Source organism: Gorilla gorilla, chromosome 9 (assembly GCF_029281585.2).
Source record: "Gorilla gorilla gorilla isolate KB3781 chromosome 9, NHGRI_mGorGor1-v2.1_pri, whole genome shotgun sequence".
Lineage (NCBI taxonomy): Eukaryota > Metazoa > Chordata > Mammalia > Primates > Hominidae > Gorilla > Gorilla gorilla.
This window is the reverse complement of record NC_073233.2, coordinates 132,330,414-132,353,469: the sequence shown is the minus strand read 5'-3', so window position 1 is coordinate 132,353,469 and position 23,056 is coordinate 132,330,414. Positions and strand designations below refer to the sequence as shown.

Here is a 23,056-nt window from a genome sequence, read left to right as displayed (position 1 = left end):
AGAAACAAGGAAGAACTCCACGGATTTGCATGATCTGTAAAATGTGGCCTCTGCCTTGCTCTGGAGATACTGAGCACACTATTGGATTTTAGGAAGATTGCTTATTCTTTAAAGTGGATTTAGATTTTACAGTTCTGACAACGTGTGTGCATGTTTATATGTGTGTGTGTGTGTGTGTGTGTGTGTCTGTATGTGTATTACAGTTAATCAATATAGAGTCAGAAAGAAAGAGGAGTCATATTACACATCCCACTCTCAGGGAGTCTGGAAGGGATCTGGATTTTGAGTGCCAAAGACCACTCTGTATTACTCTGTTAAAGGTTCTGCTGTTCTACATTGAAGAGTTCAGTGCTCCAGCTTGTGGCCAGGAGACATTCTGAGGGAGAGCTGAGAGCAGGGCAGAGAAGCAACTGCAGCACAGGGCTGACCAACAGGAGACGTGAGACAAACTCTATCTATCTTCTCCAGATCTGCTAGAGGAAGAAGATCTTTGGAGGAGAAAAACTCTGATACTTGGATTATGCTTTGATTATGATAATAATGACACTTAACAGTTACTGAACTTGCACTATGTGTTTGTGCACCATTTGAGGTACCTTAAATATATTAATTCATTCATTGGAATTGATTTAATACCTTACTCAACCATTGCTGGTCAGTCCTCTGGGCCTTGCTGAGTCCCACCCTCCAGTGGACTGTCTGTGTCTAGGTCCATGGGGGTCTTGGGATATTAGAAAAGAATCAAGAATAAGGAAGGACAAAAGTAAATCTACTTTGATATGGATAAAGAAAAAAAAACAATTACCATTGGTATAAATGAGCGGGAACAAGAACTAAGTCAGGGCATAGGATATGAATGGAAAGGAACAATTATGTAATCAATGCATCAAAGTCCAAGAATAACTTTCCCTGCATTCACTCCATATTGGCACTGGGGTGAGTAGCCGTGAAAGTATGTTTGACTTAATGAGACACTGGCTTGGATCTTTTGGAAAGAAGTTCCTTTGTGACTGAGGATCTGACATGACAAAAACTCAGAGAGACTTTTCTTGGCTCTTGTAACAGCCAAATAAGAGCATCTATTGCTTCCACAGAAAATGCAACATTAAATAAATTCAGAAGTCCTGCACTTCTGTCTCAAACCAAAGATGGGTCATCTTGCATATTGTTTTGGGTTGACGTTAAGGAATTGTTTGTTCTCACAGTGTTAAACAAATAGAAGGAGGGTTGAGGGCTGTTGCATTACAGTATCAGAGAAGTAATTTGAAACTGAGTGTCAGATCTGTCCTAAATGAGTCCTTCTGTCACAAGACCACAACTCCATCATCTCCTCACGTCACGATGTTTTAATTTCTAGCAAGGCTACTTTTTTTCTCTTTAGGAAGCATCCTTAAGGTTGAGATTCCTCTAGGTTCAGTTCTTGGTCTCCTTCTCTTCCGGGCTCTTCCTGAGGCATTTCTCTGACTCAGGTGACTTCAACAACCACGCATTTGATGGTGACTTTCAAATCTATAACTCTGACCCTGAGCTACAATCAGAATCTGTAATCAGTTGTAAACTGGAAACACGCAAGTCTTATTAACATTGATGTTCAAATAGAATTGTTTAACGATTAAGTGATGACATAGTTTTGGAGTATCAGGAAGAGTAAACTGTTGTCTCTCACATTTCTAACCAGGTGGGAGAATATAGGTAAGTGACCCTCCAGGTAGGAAGAGCGAGAGTACAAGGAGAACTTCCAGTGGATCTTTGGAAGGAAAAGGACATGGCTTCCGTGTGCTCATGAGGCAGATGAGAGGATGTCCGTGGCGGACTCGGCGTTAACTCTTAGCTTAGATGCTAGCGCCGTTTCTCCCCTCACACTTCCACAGCAGAAATGTATCATTTACAAACCACTTCAGCTGCTGGTAACCAAAGTCTGACTTCAGTGGCTGAAACATATAAGTGTTTACTGTCCTCCAATATAAACGGCATCCAGAGGTGGGCAGTCCAGGACTGATTTGACAGTGCTGAGTCATCAAGCACTCAGTCTCTCTCTCCATCTTTTTTCTCTTCTTTCTAGCTAGAGATTTCATTCTCAATAATGCATCATGACTTCCAGATGGCCACTAGAGCTCCTAAGATTTTGTCCATATTTCAAGCAGCAGGAGGACACAGGGGTGAGCATAAGCAAATGGGTACTTTACCTATTTAACGTATGACTGCTACTGACAAGTTATTAGCCATCCCTACCTGCAAAGGAGGCTGAGAAACTTAGCATTTCACTTGATAGCATTATCATCCTTAAACAGCAGAATTTTGTTGCTAAGGAAGAAGGTGCTAACATGGCTATTGTGTAGACAACTAGCAGTATCCACCAAAGGATAGAATACCACTTGCCAGGAGGGAACAATTTAGAAGTGAATACACTCTATCCATATTTTTGCTTTCTTACTTGGTCCACTCTATGAGAGAAGGTTAGATTAATTGGACAGGTAAGATTGAAAAAGACTGACAAGTTGGTCATTGACGGAAATGTGCCCAGTGTCTTCATCACCAAACTATTGGTACTAACGTAAGGCAAGCTCACGGTGAGGACAAGCCAGAATCTGTGCTATTTCAATCCTAACCTCTACTCCTGTCTCCTAACTGGGTTAAGTTAGAGTCCGGGTTCTGAGAGGGAGGTGCGAGTCCTGACCTCTTTGCCTCTTCAGCATGGCTATGAATAAAGATGCAATGGTATTTTCATCCTCTTTTGGCTCCAGTCATTCTCACTAATTAGACCCACAGAAAAGGGGGAGTGAGTGATTAATATTGCCAAATCTCCCACATTAGAGCTGTCTCTGCACTTTTAGCACAAGGACTTCTGGTAATTGAAGCTCTCATTTTCTTATGATTTGAAATGGCCCCTCTTGCTCTGGTAGTGGGTTATTGGAAACCATATGAAAAATAGAGTGTCTGACAGGACACAAAGTGCAACTCAAATAGGGCTCTACTCGTTAATTTTAGGTGTCAACTTGACTGAATTAAGGAACACCTAGGGAACTGCGGGTGTGTGAGTGTGAGGGTGTTTCCAGAGAAGGCTGGCATGTGAGTCAGTGGACCCAGTGGGGAAAACCTGCCCTCAATGTGAGTGGGCATCATTCAGTCGGCTGGGGGCCCAGACAGAACAGAAAACGCAGAGAAAAGGATTTCCTCTCTCTCTTGGAGCTGGGACACTGTTCTCCAGTCCTTGGATATCAGAACTGCAAACTCTTTGGCTTTGGGACTCCAGGACAAACTCCAGTGGTCCCTGGATTCTCAGGTCTTTGGGCTTGGACTGAGAGTTAACCCATTGGCTTTCCTGGTTCTGAGGTTTTCACACTTGGACTGATCCACACTGCTGGCATCTCAGAATCTCCAGCTTGCAGACAGCTTGTCATAGAAATTCTCAGCCTCCATAATCATTTGAGCCATTTTCCCTAATAAATCCCCTCTCATCTATCTACCTATATCTATATCTAATCTATATTTATATCTCTGAGCTATCCAATCCAGTTGATTCTTTCTCTCTGGAGAACCATGAGTAAAATACAAGGGCCATGGAAGGAGGGCTCATTGTCAGCTAATAGGGAAATTTCACAGGAAAATTTAGGCTAGGTGACTCACAATTTCACAGAATAGCATGTGGAAGACATGAACAGAAAATGGTGTTCCAGTTGATGGCAAATAGGGTTTGGTACTATCTGTGATTTCAGGTATCTATTGGAGACTTAGAATATATCCCCTAAGAATAAGGGGGTACTGTGTATTAAATGACACCCATGTGAGGCAATGTATTTGTTAACTAGCTAGATTTAGCCATTCTACATTGTAAATGTACTTCAAAACATCATGCTGTACATGATAAATACACACAATTTTATCTGTCAAATTAAAAAAGGTAAATGTTCTAACTTCTTCGTTAAAAGAACATGAGTCAGACTGGATCAAAGAGCAGAATACAACTCTATGTGGCATACAAGAAACCCATCTATAACCAGGTGATTCAGAAAGATTGAAAATAAAATGGTGACTAAAGATATAACAGGTAAATATAAACAAACAAGCAAACAAACAGGCTGACTTTCAGTCAGAATGGAAATTCAGTCAAAAAATGTTAAATGCAAAAGCGTTATAATGGTATAGGATACAATTTACAATAAATATGTAATGGTTATGACTCTCTATGCACCACATAGTAGAACATCAGGAGTTATAAGAGAAATTAACATTATTGGAAGGGAACTTTAAATTACAGCTTTTAGTCTCTGATAAAGCAGGTTTATAGAAAAAGATAAAAGATGTAGAAAATGTCAAGAAGATAATAGAGAGATAAATCTAATTACTTACATAAATTAGTTTTTTCTATATAAACATCCAATTTTTTATGTGTGTGTGTGTGTGTGTGTGTATGTGTAGTTCTGTGTCCTAGATATTAAAAACATACCTTTTAATCAAAGAGTCAAAAAACAGTCACATGAAGAGTGAATATTAGGTCACAAAAGCAAACTTCAATAAATTTGATATATTAAAAATAGTCCCATCAATGTTCTTTGATCATCATGCAATAAAACTAAAGCATAATTATGTAATTAGAAAGCAAAAATACTTTATTACTTTGATATTTAACATTTTCTTTTAAGCTACTTGTAGGTCAAAGAAAAAATATAAAATTGCAGAATGCCTACAAAAAAGCTATGAAAATGTAACCTTTTATAATTTATGAGATAGTATACAGCTAAAACAGAAAAATAATTTTAAATATTATATTAAACAAGCAATAAAGATAGATAAACAATTAACTTATGGGTCAGAAAAAGACGTAGTAAAATTAAAAGAAAACAGTAGGAATTAATAAAGTTAAAATCAGAAAATATTGAATTAGAAAAAAACAGTAGAGATAAGAAATACATTCAAGAGCTTGTTCTTTCAACATTAGTAATATATATCAACTGCTGTCTATCCTAATTCAGAGAAAAAGAAGAAAGAACAAATAAGAAATTACAAAGAGAGAAAACCATAGAAATAGAGGACATTAAAATAATGACATTTTTGAGCATTAGTCAAGTGAAATAAAAGGCCTGAATGAAATGGACTATTTTCTAGCAAAATATAATTAAAGAAAATGAATTCTCGATCAGATAGAAAACCCAAAGAGTCAGTTCCATAGAAGCAATGGAAAAAGTTGTCAGAGTTACATCACAAAAATTACTTTCCCAGGTGGTTTCACAGGAGAAGTCTACCACAGAAGAGATAATTGCAATAGTATTTAAACTGGTTCAGAGCTTAAAACAGAAGAAAAACTCCCTCCAAAGTCATTTTTACAAAGTGAGCACAACATTGATGCAAAATTTGAGAAGACTGCATACACAAAAAGAAAATCACAGACAAATATTACTTTGGAATATCACCACAAAGTACTGAATAAAATATTAGCAAACATTTAGCAGCAGAAAAAAGAGTAATCATATCCAGGTGGGATTTATTCCATAGATGCATGGACGCTTCAACATTAGGAAATCTACTAATATAACATATTTTAAAATACAGCTGAGGATAAAAATCAAGTGATCATTTCCATACATGCTAAAAAGATATTTATTCAAATTTATCACCCATTATTGATTAAATTTGCTTTATAAAATAGGACTTGGCCTGGCGCGGTGGCTCACGCCTGTAATCCCAGTACTTTGAGAGGCCGAGGCGGGCAGATCATGAGGTCAGGAGATCGAGACCATCCTGGCTAACACGGTGAAACCCCCGTCTCTACTAAAAATACAAAAAAAATTAGCCGGGAGTGGTGGCGGGCGCCTGTAGTCTCAGCTACTGGGGAGGCTGAGGCAGGAGAATGGCATGAACCCGGGAGGCAGAGCTTGCAGTGAGCCAAGATCGCTCCACTGCACTCCAGCCTGGGTGACAGAGCCAGACTCCAGCTCAAAAAAAAAAAAAAAAAAAAAAACGACTTAATAGAACTAATTTGAAGTTTGTACCTCTTTTTTTTTTTTTTTTCTTTTCTAACCCAGTGCTAAAAACTTTCTTGGCTCTTTTTCCTTTTATTTCTAAGGATCTATGACATTCATCAAAGTACTCTTCGTCTTTGAGAAAAATTCACAGAATTTTATTTTTTATATTATATTACTAATACAAAAATATGCTGTACTAGGTGTAGCATAACATTGTTACTGCCTTGTTCATGTGTATTTATAGCTTCTTTTATCTTCTAGCTATTTCCAAATTTTGGATAAATATTCTGGGCTCCATAATTGATAGAGTGAAAAACACAGCATACTATCTTTAGCTAAGGACCAAAGGGCTACCTACAGAATGAAGTTTCTTTGTTTTCTTAACTGCAAACAGTTTCCTAGCACAAACGATCTTTTAATCTTGAAACTGTGTGGAGTGGATTGAATACCTTTCCATGTAGCTCCCACTTGTCTTGCTTCTTAAAAGGCAGAAATAACATGTGTTCTGCTGGCTGTCATCTTTTACAGAGGAGTAAATTGATATTCAGAATTAAGGAATCAGCTGAAGGTCCCCAGAAGGTGGCAGATTCCATTTTTAAACCCTTCTTTATCTGGCTCCAACTGCTGTGCTTTTTTTTTTTTTTTTTTTTTTTTTTGCACCAAGACACATTGCATTCCAGAAAGGAGTGGAAAGAAATAGTATGAAACAGAGAAATAGAGAAGTAGAGAATGGCAATCTGGAGAAATGACTGGCAATCAACATGAAAGAAAGGGTGATCACAGAAATGGTGTTCCAAATCCCTATATGTGAGAAATAATCTGTGTGGATTTAGACGCCAAAGTGGACACATGCAGGTATCCTTAAAGAGTTTGTCCCCAGGGCTGGATGAATAAGGTTTGCTACAAAGAAACATTTAATCATGATTTGTTTTCAACAATAGCTCTCACAATGAAGCCAACCTCATTCTGGGAATGTGTTACTCTTTAGAAACATTGTGTAAAATAAAAGACGTTATCATGTTACTTTATATATTGAAATAAGTACAAACAATTTTGTAATACAACTTAGTAATACAAATCGTTCTGGTGAAAACACACAAAAGCTAGATACTATCTTCTTAACATCATTTATTCCAATGAGTCGAGAGGAAGGCTATTATTTCTTTGGGATATACAGTCTTGGATATTTGTCAAGTTTATATTTTTATCAAATGATTTTAAGATGATTATAAACACTGTTTTATAGGAATACATTTAGACCATAGACTATACAGCCATTGTATAATAATGAATTCACCTAACCATTCACTCATTCAGCAAACATTTATTGTGCTCCTAATATGTTCTACATCTTGGAATAGAGCAGTAAGCAAAACAACAACAAAAATACTTAGAGCTAGCATTACAGTGATCTATTATATTGGAATTACTTGCTTATATTTGTGTATATGATTTATACTGTAATTGTCATATCTTAGCCATTCTTCTCCTTTGTACAATATAGAAAGTGCTTAAGTTTTGCAAATTAAATATATTCAACCTGTTTAAATTTTGTTCTAATGGACAGCTTTTTAAAAAAGTTTATGTTTTAACAAGGAGTTTAAATTTTCATGTAAGGAGTTATGCAAAATCCATGGCTATACATGTTAGGGGCCCGAGAAAGATGTGAAAAACGAAATCTCAAACAAATTTTTTTTTTTTTTTTTTTTTTTTTTTGGTTTAAGCAATGTTACTGAATCACCAGCACAACCTAGTGGCTAGTTAAGTGAATTCCCTGGTTCGGTGTCAATTTTTTTTCCTCTGGTTGTTTTCTTTCTTGTACTGGCCAGGCATTTTAAAAAAGTACATTTTAAAAAGCACATTACAATTTTATAAGCATTATAAAATTAAAACATATAACTTTTTGTAAGACAAATATAGGTGTTTTCAACATACTGTATGCACTGCTCTTCTAATAACAATGTGATTAGAAAACTTGTCTCTCCATAATAATTAATTTCTTGGTGGCAAGAAGACTGTCATGCACTTTTAAATTATGATCTTTATCTCCCACAGGAATATAAGGATTTTGTGAATTAAAAGCAATTGCTGTTTTACTGATTTGCAACATTTTGAAGGGTTTAGTGGGTTTTATAAGTCATTGATGAGTTAATAGAGCCTAGGAAAGCTATCTTTGTCCGATCTATGATATTTATAATCTAAGGATTGGAAATGACACTTCCTTCGAGTTATCATGACTAGAAATATCCAGGCAAAAGCTGAATGATCATCTGACAGAGATGTTTTAAGATATATTTCACCAGGCACAGGAGTGTTTGCACTAGTGTTTGCAGGAGTGTTTAACCTCTAATCCCAAGATATTAAAACCACAGATGATTCATTAAAATAGATAATTTTCATCTACCTGTGCTCCCACTAAGTAATGCAGGAATCCAACTCCTCTGACGTCCCTTTAAGAATTTCCGAGTCTCCAAAAACATCTGATTGTGCTCAGGAACCAGTTGCCTCACCGGCAGTGCCCTAGTCTTCCAGGCATCCACTGACTTTCTCCTGCAGCCTCCTCCTTCCCCCAAAGTCAGAGGATGTAGACTGCTCTGAAGGGGGAGAGGGGAGAAAGGGGCTCAATGCTCATTCCCTGGCATTTCTGACAGCTCAGCCTGCTGCCCTCTCTCTCCTGGGCTCAAGAACAGTACGTGGGAATACGGACACATTCCCCAAGGTTCTGTTACCGGCTCCTGACACAGAATTCCACCTTTTTGGCCCCTCATTTCCCACTTCCCATGCTAATCTGCCACTTCTTGGATGGTGAGCGATTTTATTCCTTTTCTTTCTTTTCATTTATCTGTGTAAAAAAACATTGTTGAAGTGAGCACCAACAATGTACTAGGCCCTGCATTTGGCACTGGGGACATCACACTGAACAGTGCAGACATCTTCCCAGTTCTCACAGAGCATCCGAACTTATTCTGACAAGTAACAGAAAGTAACTCTAGGAGTTGATGGAAAGAATATTGGGGATGTAAAGTAATTTGGAGTGGGTTGTAAAACCATACTTGCAGAATTGTAAGAACCAAGACAACCCCAGAGGCCAAGACCAGGACATATTTCAGCAAGAACAGTCTGGCGAAAATGCCACACCCCTGCTCCGTACATCTCACACTATCCTTGGATCCTGCTGAAGCCATGCAAATGGTTCCCAATGGTTCCATTTGTTTGTATCATTGTAGATTAATTTCTCAGGTGGGAGCATGCACCTAGATACTGCTGACCTAGGTCAAGGTGCCTGTTTTCTGGCTGCCAGGTGGTATGGGGAGAGACCTTCTCTCCTACATGGTTTCTGCAGTGGGAAGATGGGTGTTGAGTCCCTCCAACATGACACTGAATGGAGGATTTCACCCAGAAGACACAAGCTCATACAGTTGACTGACATTTTTAACTCTGGTTATAACCTATGGCTTATTTACATAATATCAACTGTAACATTTGGGGGTGTTGTTCTTGCTGTCTTTCATTGCATTTGATTAAATCATATCAAGGATTCAGGTCATTTCTCCCTAACTGATATTTCATTTGTTTTCATACTTCTAGGTGCTTTTTATTTCTGGTGGAAGCACTGAGTATTGGTGGAACTGAATACTAAGCTGTCTGGCAAAGTAGAAATCTAATCTCCAGAGGCTCAGCTCCAGCATCATAAAGAAAAGTATATCCCCAGAGTCGAAGCATAAAGGAAAAGAATAGGTGTATGGATTTGGACAGAGAGGAAACCATATACATATGCCTAATGATTTATATATTGGTTTACTCATTACATTAAAAAATAATAAGAAAGGACTGAGATTAACCTCAGTTAATAACAAAGGACTGAGATAGTCCTTTGATTATTCATCAAAGAGGGACAGATCAAATAGATTTTCAGATATCTGTACAAAAACTGCTATCTAGGTGTATAAAAAATGAAGACTACCTTTATGTATGAAATAATCTCCAAAAGATATTGTTAAGTGGAAAAATCTCTCTTACACCACTGTTCCAGTCTAGCCTGGTTGGTCCATATGGTGACTGCACAGATATCTGGGACTCCTCTTTACTACTCTTCTGAATCTACTCTTCCTGGGTCCTAAGTCTTACTCATTCTTCAGTCGTTTCTCAAGAAGTGATAGATAGGAAATTAAAAGCGAGTTGAAAAACAGTGCATACAGTATACTACTATTTGTGTAAAATTTGTGGGATAATGCATGTGAATTTCATTATGCAGTTATGCACTGCATAATGATGTTTTGGTTGATGACAGATTGCACATATGATGGTAGTCCCCTAAGATTATAATGGAGCTGAAAAACTCCTATCCCCTAGCAATGTCATAGCCATCAAAAGGTAAAGACGTAGCACAATGCATTGCCCACATATTTGTAGTGATCCTGGTATAAACAAACCTACTGTGCTGCCAGTCATATCAAAGGATAGCACATATTATTATGTACAGTACATAATACTTACTAATGAATGACTGTTACTGGTTTATGTATTAAGCTTACTATACTCTTTCATCATTATTTTGGAGTGTACTTTTTCTACTTATTAAAAAAAAATTAACTGCAAAACAACCTCGGGCAGGTTCTTCAGGAGGGATTCCAAAAGACGACATTGTTACCATAGGAGAGGACAGCTCCATATGTTATTGTCCCTGAAAACCATTCAATGAAACAAGATGTGGAGGTGGAAGACAGTAATATTGATGATCCTGACCCTGTGTAAGCCTAGGTTAACATGTGCATTTGTGTCTTAGTTTCTAACAAAAGCATTTATAAAGTAAGAATGTTACAGTAACCTAAAGTTTATTATTGAAGAAAGAAAAATATTTTAAGATAAATTGAGTGTAGCCTAAGTGTAGAGTGTTTATAAAGTCTACAGTAGTGTAGAGTAATGTACTAGACCTCCACATTCACCCGCCACTCACTCACTGACTCACCCAGACCAACTTCCAGTCCCACAAGCTCCATTCATGGTAAGTACCCTATACAAGTGTACCATTTTTAATCTTTTATACCATATTTTTACTGTACGTTTTCTATGATTGGATATGTTTAGATACAGCAATACTTACCATTGGGTTACAATTGCCTACAGTACAAACTACAGTCACATGCTGTAGGAGTTTGTAGCCTAGGAGTAAGAGGCTGTACCATGTAGCCTAGGTGTGTGGCAGGCTGTATGATTTAGGTTTGTGTAAATTCACTCTGTGATGTTTGCATAACCACAAAATCACCTAACAACACATTTCTCAGAATATAGTCCTAGTCTCTAAGCAACATAGGACTGTATATGAATAAAATATCACTGATAGCATTGATAGTAACTGGTAGCACTGGTTGCCTCCAGGGAGGACAGCTAGATGGCTGAGAGACAGGGGTATAAAGGAGACTTTCCTCTGCATATCCTTTTTGAATCTTTTGAATTTTGAACCATATCATTGCATTATGGACTTAAATCATTTAAAAAAAACCCCACAATACTAAGAAGCTGTATTTTCCTTACAGAATATATTAATTCTAAATATATATATATATAAAAATATATAAATATATATGTGTGTGTGTGTATATATATATATATGGAGCTAAATTTAGGCAGAGGTGGTGGTGGTGATAAGAGAATGTGGTAAAAGAAAGCTTTCCAGGGGAAACAGCATCCAAGGAAGAAACAGCGGTGAAAAGCCTAAGATGGAAAAGAGAACGTGTGGCATCCTAAACAGTGCTTTCCTCAAGAAAAATATCTACTGAAATGAGAACATGTTCATGATAGCAAGAGATATAGAAAACCAGAGTAAAAAATTTCCCCTGGCTCAAAGAACCATCAGGAAAGGTTTTGAGATGTGTGAATAATGTAGAATCATAGACCACAGCAAAAATTACCATGTGGGAACTACAGGTGCTGAAGACTTTCAGCTGATGAGATGTGGAGGATATCGAAGAGGATCAGGGCATAAGAAATGAAACTAATGAAATGAAGCTAGGGGCAAGAATTCAATCTTATTTATCATTTTCTATGGTCCTATTAAAAACAGATCTTGGCTTTTTTTTTCTGGTCTTTATCACCCTATCACTAAATATATGCAGTTGCTTCTTGATTTTTCAGTGTTAGGCCTAAATAAAAAGTCAACTGGTTTTCAGTTTAGGATATCAGAATTAACTTCATTTTTTACCTCCCTTCAACACAAATATACTTTCTATTCTCTTTATCCTCCCAATACAGTTTATTTTTTGTAGTTGGATTCATATTCAGTGTTTACATAATTATAAGAATGTAAATGCTTTGCTTATATAAGTACTGTAATGTGCTATGATCATTTTTCTTTCACTACCTTTGTTCTTTCTAGAATAAATAATGGTTTTGGTTTTTCATTCAATTTCCTATGTACTTACAATAAATTCATCTTAATACTCTCTCTGTTGTTTAAATCATCTTTCCATACTTACAAAACTTGGTGTTTGATAGCAAATATACATAACTGAAATATAATAAAAGTTTCCATGTTACTCATATAAAGTTTAAAATAAGTTTTTGTAAATGGAGGGCAGCTCCATAAAGTAATAAACTTGGACACAAGACCCTTTTCTCACGTTGCTAAGTCATCTCTAACACATGCTCTTCTGCATCAGTGTGGCCAAAGAGGGAGCATCGTGAGAGATGATGGAAGTGAAGTTTTTGTGGGTTTGGAACGGACACACTTAACTTTTGCTTATGCTCCATGGCTAGAACTCAGTTATGGCTGTACTTAAGCAAAAGAGACTCTGCAAAAAGTATTCTAGTTTTGTGATCAGGAAGAAGATAAAATGAATTTGTGGGACATCTAGCCTGTCCATACTTTGTATGCCTTGACCACACCTGGCATGTCAGAAAGTGTCTTTATTTTATACTCATATTTCAATGACACAGTAACATTCAGTATGTGAACTGCCAATTATTTCCCTCAGTTTTAGTATAGTACTTCTCCACACTCAAGTGCCTTCTATTCTAGAGATGTTTCATTTTTCATCTTTGCAGAATAAACCTCCAGTCTTCTGCTGGGGTGTAGGAGGATCACTCTTCTGGATGCACCGAGTAGAAGAGAGAATCTGGGGATCTGCCTACTTCTGTAACAGACTTTCAAGCTGCCCTCCTGTTTTTATGCTCACCATAACCCCTACTTTCAGAAGTGAGCTGTGCCACCACATTACTGAGCACGTGAGACACGCTATGGCGTAATCTGGATATTTGCTTCCACTACGGAGCTCTGAATTCAGCTTTCTGGGGACCACCGAGTCAGTTACTGATTATCACTGTGCCTTCCAGCTTTCTGATTTTTTTTTCCTGCTGTCTTTCCCCTGTGTTCTTGTCCCAGTAAGTTAATGAAACATGCTTGTTCTTCTGCCTTTTAATGCCTTCATTAACATTTTAGTGGGCTTTCAGAAAGTAGCAGTGGTTAAAATGGATGAGCTCAACTGTATTTCTCTAACCCAAAGTCCTCTGGCTAAGTTTCTAAGGTGATGTCTGTGAGCGCACAAAGCCTGCACAATTCTATCTATTGGCAAAAACACTCCTCTCCTGAGCTGATATACCTTTGCTTAGATAAAGGATCCTTGAGATCTAAACTCCACAAGTAAGTTATCTGATTATTTTGGAAGGTTTACTTATTCATTTCATCAAATAAACATCTGTAGAGGATTTAAGTATGAAGATTCTCTGAACACAAAAAGAGATAAGATACAGATTTGCCCTTTGGCCTAATTGAAGAAGCAACAGAAGAAACTGAGAATTGCACAACTAATGGGTAACTGGTGTTAACAATGCTAAGCTCTTTTATTAACTTACCTTTTAAAATCTCTACACAAGTATCTCTGTTTTACACAGGAATCAACCAAGGCTTAGTTTAACTGCTTTTGCCCAAGTTGCAAAAACTAGTGGCAGAGCCAGGATTCAAACACAGATCTTTCTTAATGTAAAATTATCTCTGTTACAGTGCTATACATAAAAATGGAAGTAAGCGCTGCCACAGAAATTTGTACAAGGTACAATAGTGCAATATATTAAGAGCCTTTTCATTCGAAGTGATTGCTTTTCAGTAATTACTTCCGGTAATTCAGATTTAACAAACCTGAGCCAAATCAGTTTAAACAAAAAAGTTCATTTAATGGGAAGGTCCAAGTAATGCAGGGCAGGCGAGCCCCCACATTGGGGCTTAACCTGGGAGAATTCTTGGCTTCGCTCAGAAAAGAATTCCGAGATGAGCCAGTGGTAATAGACAGCAGCTTTTATTGAAGTGGCAATGTATGGCAGCAGCAGAGGTACTGCTCCTCTCAGGGGCAGCGTGCACTGTGCAGCAGCTCAGAGGTTGTTCTGCAGTCCTATTTATACCTACTTTTAATTGCATGCAAATTAAGAGACAAGTTATTCAGAAATTTCTAGAAAAGGGGTGGTGACATTGAGTGTTGCCATGGTAATGGTAAATTTTCATGGCACTGGTGGACATGTCTTATGGGGAGGTGCCTTCCGTGCCTCTTTCCTGCTTTAGCCAGTCTTCAATTTATATGAAGGGCAGCTCCCTAAAATAGTAGATGGAGTCGAATCCTGCCTCCTAGGGACACATTTTGCTTCAGATTTGTCTGGATCCAAGGGGTCACAGGGATTGTGCCTCTTTTTCAATTTTTCTGATGTGCTTGGTTCTATGTGGCTTTTTCTTAGACAGATTTCTTCACCTATAGACAAGAAGACCCCATTCTGCTCCTTATGAACATGTGTCTCCACCTTTATTACTCTCAGCCATGGAAAGAGCCACTTAACAAGAAAACTTTCAGAAAAATAGGACAGGAGAGAACGTTCTCAATTTAGCAAAAGAAACTTATTAAAAAACTACGTCTTACATCATAGTTAATGGTTGAAGACTGACTACTTTCCCTAAAAGACTGGAAACAAACTAAGATTATTCTCTCTCCTCTATGGTTGGTGAAGAGCCTAGCTTGTTGAAATATGACAGAAAAATGAAATAAAATGCCAACAGATTGAAAAGGAAGAGGATAAATAAGCATTGTTCACCTAAAATAATTGCTTATGTAGAAAATTCTTTAAAAAATTACAAAACAAAAATACCAGAGCTAAAAAATGAATTCAGGTCTCAGGATACAAGGTCATTAAACATAAATCAACTGTGTTTCTATATACTGGCCACAAAAATTTGGAAAGTTACATTAATACATACATCATTTATAATAGCATCACAAACTAACTTAGGAATAAATTTAATGAAAGATGTGCAAATGTCTAAACTGAAAACTTTTAAACCTTGCTCTGAGAAAGAAAAATAATATAAATAAATGCAAGATACATGATATTAATGGAATGGAAGATACAATGTTATTAACATGTCCGTCTATTAGATCTGTAGATTTAATGCAATTCCAGTACACATATTGTATCAATATGTTCAAAATTCTCAGAAAAATGAAGCTTTAAACTGGAGGTTTAAATTAACTTTTAAACTGGAAGTTAAACCCTACCATTGCCAATCAAAGAAGAAGGCAAAAAAGAGGCAATTTCAGACAGGCAATTTCTATAAAATTTGTATTTCATGTACATTTTCTCTGGAAATTAATAGAAAAATTTTCAATCAAAATGAGGAAGAAAACTATTACAGTTGAGAGGAATGTAAGGAGAATTGAAAATTAAATGTAATGGGGTAACCTAGATGACCTGGCACAGAAAAATGACATTAGGTGAACACTGAGGCTATATAAATACAGACTTTAGTTAATGATAATGTAACATTGGTTTATTAATTGTAATAAGTGTACCATACTAAGGTAAGATTTAATATTAGGGGACATGAGAGTGGGGTATATGAGAACTCTCTGTACTACGTTCTCAATTTTTCTATAAATCTAAAACTATTCTAAAAAATGAAGTTCACTTTAAAAATGGAGAGAGAAATGAAGAAACAGGAAAACATAGAATCTAGAAAACAGGTTACCTAACACAGGTATGAGGTGAAGAGAATTCCCAGAAAGATGGTGACAAGAGATCTCAAAATGTTAGATTTTCAACAAAGCTAGAGGACATCCCATTAAACTTCTGATCTGGTAGTAGATCACAAGTTTCTTAGGATGACACTTTGGAGAAGATGAAATTTTTGAAATATCAGCTAACATCATATGGCTACAACTGTATATAGTGAGAAAAGATATATACAAATGGAGAAGAGGTCATGAGGATAATTCAAGGAAATCATAGACTATCAAAGCAAATGAGAGCCCCCAAAAACATTTGCTTCATGGAAAATGAAAAAGAAATAAAATAAAAATGATTCTGGTATCTGATCTATTATCTGTAAATAGTGTTTAAAATTGTGTTAATAATGCAACCACTGAATATTTATCTAACCAAATTTATAATTATTATAAGCCATATTACAAGGATAAGATTGTGTGTGTGTGTGTGTGTGTGTGTGTGTGTGTGTGTGTGTGTGTGTGTGGTGAGAAGGAGGTTACAAAGAACAAATTCTTTTATTCCATAAGAACCCACATTAGAAAATCAAGTGTAATCCAATCAGGAGGTGAAGAGAGGCTTACGAAAGCAATGTATTAGAGAGGAAAGACCAGAGCAAGATTTTGAAGAGATAGCTTCTCTGGGACATGGAGCCTGGAAGAAGAAGGTGAGTGAGGAGGAGATGCTTAAATTTAGTAACCTGGGTGGTCATGAAAATAATTTAGACAATAATGAACAGAGAAGGAGTGGTTCTGGAAATCATAAGAAAATGCTGACTGCAGTTTGGGACACTTCGAACTTGGGGCACATAAATACACATAAAATAAAAGTGTTCAGGGACCATGCAGGGAAAAGGTTCACGTTTTATATATACAGGCGAATATGAATGAGGAGAAGGAGAACAAACACTTACCAGACTCTTTTCATATTCCAGGCAGTGTTCTAACACTTTCCATGTACTAAATCATTTAACCCCCATGGCAATCAATTACTATTCTCATTTTACAGAGGAGTCAAATGAAACAAGGGTCAAAGAAGTTACATAACATCTAAAATCTCACAGTTAGGAAGTGCAGAAATAGTCTAGATTTAAATTGAGGCAGTCTGACTTAGCTACAAAGTAGCTACAAAGACTTAGCTACTTTGCTACAAATATCTTTATAGAGGAGAGATCCACAATCACATATGGTGTCAAAGCTATAATCTACGATTTTACTAACACGATCCCAAAGGCATGTAGGAGAGTAGAAATGGCAAGTGACTGTACCCCTGGACTTTCCTTTTGTAGCACTGTGCATAGACTCCAGGGGAAAATGAAGGAACTGACAAAGGGAGCATTCACTCTTCTGCATTGGAGATTGGATTTCCTGACATGAAATTATAAACTAAGTAAGAACGCTGAGTACAGAAGGATCCAAGGGTAGGTCTATGACACAGGATGTACACACAGACTCAGTAATGTAAACCTTTAAGAGGCTCATCCAACTTTAGAGGAAATTGCAATGGAAAGAATCATTCTCTGGGCTTTGAATCACTTTCTCCAGAGCTGTAGGGCATGAAACAAATTCCCATTCAAGCCATTTAGGCTTCTAAAGTTGTTTTACTGCTTGCTTGTGAAGAGGGCCTTCTGGGCAAGTTTTCAAATAGAAGTCATGGAAAATTCTCCAAAGAACTCTTACAGCTTGTCAGAGACTGAAGACTGTGCTGATGGCTCTTGCCTGCTGCATCATCAGATTTGCCCCCTTCAAGACAGTGGGAAAGAAGGGCCCTCCAGGCAGGGTCTCTAGGAAAAACAACGACGAATGTCTAAATCATCTTTGTCTTGCCAATTTCCTTCCAAACCCATAAATCAAAGATTCTAGGGGAATACTCTGGAGACAGCCCTGGTTGGAGGGAGGAAGTGCTGAAACTGCAGAAGGTCTACAAGCAGTTTTCTCTGGTTAGAGACCTACAAAAACTGACTTGGGGGAGGGAGAGAAGAGGGAAGGACAATCTGAAATTTCAGGTCTTGGGGACCTCCTTAGGGACTCTTCCTCCTTGGATCCCTTGCTGTAAGTCTTTAGACAACCCTGAGCTGACAATCCAGCAGATCCAGCTCTCCCTCTAGGGACAAAGAGGGAGGATCTGTCATTAATGTTACTGTCTGCCCCTGTTCTTATAGATCACACCATGAAATGAATGGCAGTGGAAAATAACTCTTCGGTGACTGAATTTATCCTTGTGAGATTAACAAACTCCCGCTGCCCCAGTGTTTTATTCTTAATGTGGTCCCTGTGGGGAGAATTTGAATATAATTTTATGTCCCTAAATTCTCACCTTCATACCCCCACACACTTTTTCCTCTTCACTCTATCCTTCATTGATGTCCGCTATTCATTTGTCTGTACCACAAAAATTCCAATGGGCTTTATCTCAGAGAGGAACATCATCTCCTTTGTGGGATGGCCAACTTAGCTATATTTCTTTTGCATCTTTGTCAAAGAACCTAAAAATGGGGTCATTGTGGGAATAATGTTCTCAGCCAAGATGCTTGTAGCCGAGAGATAATGGACTAGTCGTTGATGTGAAACTACAAAATGCACATGGCCCTAGAAAGGTTTGATTTTAGAATGGGATAAGCAGGATCTACTACAAAGAAACATTTAATCATATTCTTGTATTACAGCGATTATTTCCAGAGATAGTGAGGCTGCAGAGCTTTGGGACAAGGTTCCTTAGCGCAGCAAGACACACTCTCTAGAATTGCACATGTACTTTAAAAAGTCTGTTACATATTATAATATGTTTTTATATTTGGAAACAGAAAAAAAGAGTTATTTATATCACAAATCATAGAAAATGGATCTTTACAAAATCTTCATGTTTTGTGGGTTACTCACAAGAAAAATTTTCTCTGTCCATTTCTACTTCTCAAATGGTTCAAGGAAAAATGCTCCTTAAAGGATATATCTGATTCTGGAGAATGAGCTTACCTATGTGTGCAATTTTTATCTTTGTCAGAAGATACTACTACCTTCTGAAAAAGTTGAAAACACTGCTTTATAAGAACAGCTATAGAACGTATTTATACCAGTTAAGATCTTTACTTACATCTGACTAAAAAAATTGCTATAAGAATGAAGCACCCTCTCCCTCTCCCTCTCCCTCTCCCCATGGTCTCCCTCTCCCTCTCCCTCTCCCCACGGTCTCCCTCTCCCTCTGTTTCCATGGTCTCCCTCTGATGCTGAGCCGAAGCTGGACTGTGCTGCCACCATCTCTGCTGACTGCAACCTCCCTGCCTGATTCTCCTGCCTCAGCCTGCCCAGTGCCTGCAATTGCAGGCGCACGCCGCCACGCCTGACTGGTTTTTGTATTTTTTTGGTGGAGATGGGGTTTCGCTGTGTTGGCCGGGCTGGTCTCCAGCTCCTAAGGGCGAGTGATCTGCCAGCCTCTGCCTCCGGAGGTGCCGGGATTGCAGACGGAGTCTCGCTCACTCAGTGCTCAATGTTGCCCAGGCTGGAGTGCAGTGGCATGATCTCAGCTCGCTACAACCTCCACCTCCCAGCCGCCTGCCTTGGCCTCCCAAAGTGCCTAGATTGCAGCCTTTACCGGGCCGCCACCCCATCTGGGAAGTGAAGAGCATCTCTGCCTGGCCACCCATCATCTGGGATGTGAGGAGCCCCTCTGCCCGGCTGCCTAGTCTGGGAAATGAGGAGCACCTCTTCCCAGCCGCCATCACGTCTAGGAAGTGAGGATCGTCTCTGCCTGGCCGCCCATCGTCTGAGATGTGGGGAGCGCCTCTGCCCCGCCGCCCCGTCTGGGATGTGAGGAGCGCCTCTGCCCGGCCGTGACCCCATCTGGGAGGTGAGGAGCGTCTCTGCCCGGCCGCCCCGTCTGAGAGGTGAGGAGCCCCTCCGCCCGGCAGCCGCCCCGTCTGGGAAGTGAGGAGCATCTCCGCCCGGCAGCCGCCCCATCCGGGAGGGAGGTGGGGGGCAGCCCCCGCCCGGCCAGCCGCCCCGTCCGGGAGGGAGGTGGGCGGCAGCCCCCGCCCGGCCAGCCGCCCCGTCCAGGAGGTGGGGGGCGCCTCTGCCCGGCCGCCCCTTCTGGGAAGTGAGGAGCCCCTCTGCCTGGCCGCCACCCCGTCTGGGAGGTGTACCCAACAGCTCATTGAGAATGGTCCATGATGACGATGGCAGTTTTGTCCAATAGAAAAGGGGGAAATGTGGGGAAAAGATAGAGAAATCAGATTGTTGCTGTGTCTGTGTAGAAAGAAGTAGACATGGGAGACTCCATTTTGTTCTGTACTAAGCAAAATTCTTCTGCCTTGGGATGCTGTTGATCTATGACCTTACCCCCAACCCTGTGCTCTCTGAAACATGTGCTGTGTCCACTCAGGGTTCAATGGATTAAGGGCGGTGCAAGATGTGCTTTGTTAAACAGATGCTTGAAGGCAGCATGCTCCTTAAGAGTCATCACCACTCCCTAATCTCAAGTACCCAGGGACACAAACACTGCGGAAGGCCGCAGGGTCCTCTGCCTAGGAAAACCAGAGACCTTTGTTCACTTGTTTATCTGCTGACCTTCCCTCCACTATTGTCCTATGACCCTGCCAAATCCCCCTCTGCGAGAAACACCCAAGAATGATCAATTAAAAAAAAAAAAAAGAAGCATCATTTATATACGTTTATTAGGTAAACTTACCTTATTGTAATGGATTTGTTTAAAGCTCTTACTCTACCATGCAGAAATCTGAAGGCCTCATGTCTGCCTCTATCATTTTCTCTCCTACATCCATTAAGATGCCTGATTAAATAGCTTAAAATGGTTTGATCTAAGTTTTGCTCAAGAGCACATCTTTAAAAAACTTCACATTTTATGAAAGACAAACAAAGATGTGCAGCATCCATGACTACAAACAAAAGTAAAATATGAGTCGCAGGTTTGGCATGCACCTTGCAGTCTGAATATGATATCCGCGTCACCAGCACCCCCTGGTGGAGGATAAGTCAGCAAAATGCTTGGCTCTGCTGTGAATCAACAGACTTATTTTACAGGCCCACTCTTCATCATCCTGGCAAAAATTTTCAATTTTTAAAATTAAAGCTATAATTTACATAAAACTGAATTGATTAAACATTCAAACGTAGGTTTAAAAACTAATATAATTAGAGATTTGAAGAACTATTTCAGAATGTGAAGCATTTTTAAAACCAACTTGTGGATATTTGGAAGTATTGTATCTGCAAATTGGCGACTTTCTTGAAGATATGGGTACTGTTGTATATCTTTGTTATCCTTCTGTTATACCGGCTGTATAAATACAATTTTAATTGGAAGAAAGTTTTATTCATGTAGAAGCCCTATAAGAATACATGCGAAAGGCACAGAGGCTACAGAGCCTAAAAAGATGCTGTCAGGAGGGCAAGAGTGGAGCGTTATCTGATGGTATGCTTTGCCTAGATGCAAGAACAGTTGGCCAAGTCAGGTACTCACTGTTCTATTTCACAGCCTGACCAAAGAGGCACTTCACCACCTGGACACCAGCTACAGCTGTCACATGGAGAGAAGGACAGAGACCATTGTGGACAAAAGGCCTATGGAGCTGCTGGTGGAGCTTATGTTTTGGGTGCCCAAGAAGCACAGTGCTCAGCCTTAGGTGCTGCCTTCTGTGGTGGTGGGAGACCAGGCTAGAAATCCTAGGGCCACTGCTCCAAGCAGAAGCCCTAGATCAGATACTTCTGTCCAAGTATCCCAGATCAGATACTTCTCGCCATATATTCTCTTACAGCAGCTGATGGAGCCTTTTGGTGGCATCTAAGCTGGTTGCAATGTGGTTACTCTAACAATGCATACACTTTCTGCAAATTAGAGCTTCTTTGTTATTTTGTAATATTTGAAATAAAAAGTGAAATTGATTCCAAACTGATTCAACATTAAATACGCCAATGAAAGGAAAAAAACTCTTATATTTTTAAAATCTGATTTCAATAGCAAAGTTTTAAATGGTGGTACAAATCATTGAAAACTCTTACCACTTTTCATATATAATTTCTCATTGATGATGATTGCTGTGTTTTGATTGTTTGTCCCCTCCCAAATGCATCTTGAAATTTAATTGCCATTGTAGCAGTATTAAGAGACGAGACCTGTAAGAGGTGATTAGGCCATGAGGGTTCTCCCCTCATGAATTAATGCCTTTATAGCAAGAGTAGGTTCCTTACAAAAGGATGAGTTCAGCTCCAGTCTCTCTCTCTCTCTCTCTCTGTCTCTTTGCATTTCCCCTATGTGATAATACAGCAAGAAGGCTCTTGCAAGATGCTGACACCTCAATCTTGGATTTCCCAACCTCCAGAATCATTAGCCAACAAAATTCTGTATAAATTACCCAGTCTTAGGTATTCTCTTATAGCAGGTCAATGTGAACTAAAACAGTGACTGTAAAAGAAATTAGAGATACACTCATTAAAAATTCTGGAAAAAGCATTGCAAATAGCTATTTCTAGCACAAAGCCTGATGTAAAGAATTTATGTTCCAAAAGAAAGTACAAATTTTCATTAATAACTATGAATATATATATTTTTGGAATATTATAAAATTATAGAAATTTTAAAATTACGCTGGGTGTGATGGCTCACATCTGTAATCCCAGGTGTGAGAGATTACACCTTGGGAGATTACACCTTGGGAGGCCAAGGTGGGAGGATTGTTTGAGCCCAGGAGTTAGAGACCAGCCTGTAAAACAGTGAGACCCTGTCTCTACAAAAATAAAAAAAGATTAGCTGGGTGTGATAGCAGGCGCCTGTACTCTCAGCTACTCAGGAGGCAGAGGTGAGAGGATTGCTCGAGTCCAGGAGGCCAAGGCTTCCGTGAGCCAAGATCGTGCCACTGTACTCCAGCCAGGGTGAAAGAGTGAGACCTGGTCTCAAATATTTTTAAATAAATAAATATAATAAAAAGAAAAAGAACAAAATGGTTGTTACCAGAGGCTGGGGGTGAGGGGAATGAGATGTTGGTCAAAGGGTGCAAAGTCTTAATTAGAAAGGAGGTATATGTTTTTGGAATCTATTGCACTGACTGGAGAGTATAGTTAATAATA

At 38.8% G+C, this 23,056-nt stretch overlaps 1 long non-coding RNA gene across 2 annotated transcripts; it reads left to right on the top strand.

The window, feature by feature from the left end:
- Window positions 1-13,552: 13,552 nt before the first annotated feature.
- Window positions 13,553-17,388, top strand: LOC129525441 (uncharacterized). Of its 2 annotated transcripts, none has more exons than XR_010135411.1 (3): window positions 13,553-13,602; window positions 16,511-16,647; window positions 17,269-17,388. It is a non-coding gene; the product is annotated as an uncharacterized lncRNA (long non-coding RNA). The 2 variants fall into 2 exon arrangements; XR_008669753.2 differs by lacking the exon at window positions 13,553-13,602 and adding an exon at window positions 13,633-13,773.
- The last annotated feature ends 5,668 nt before the right edge of the window (window positions 17,389-23,056 follow it).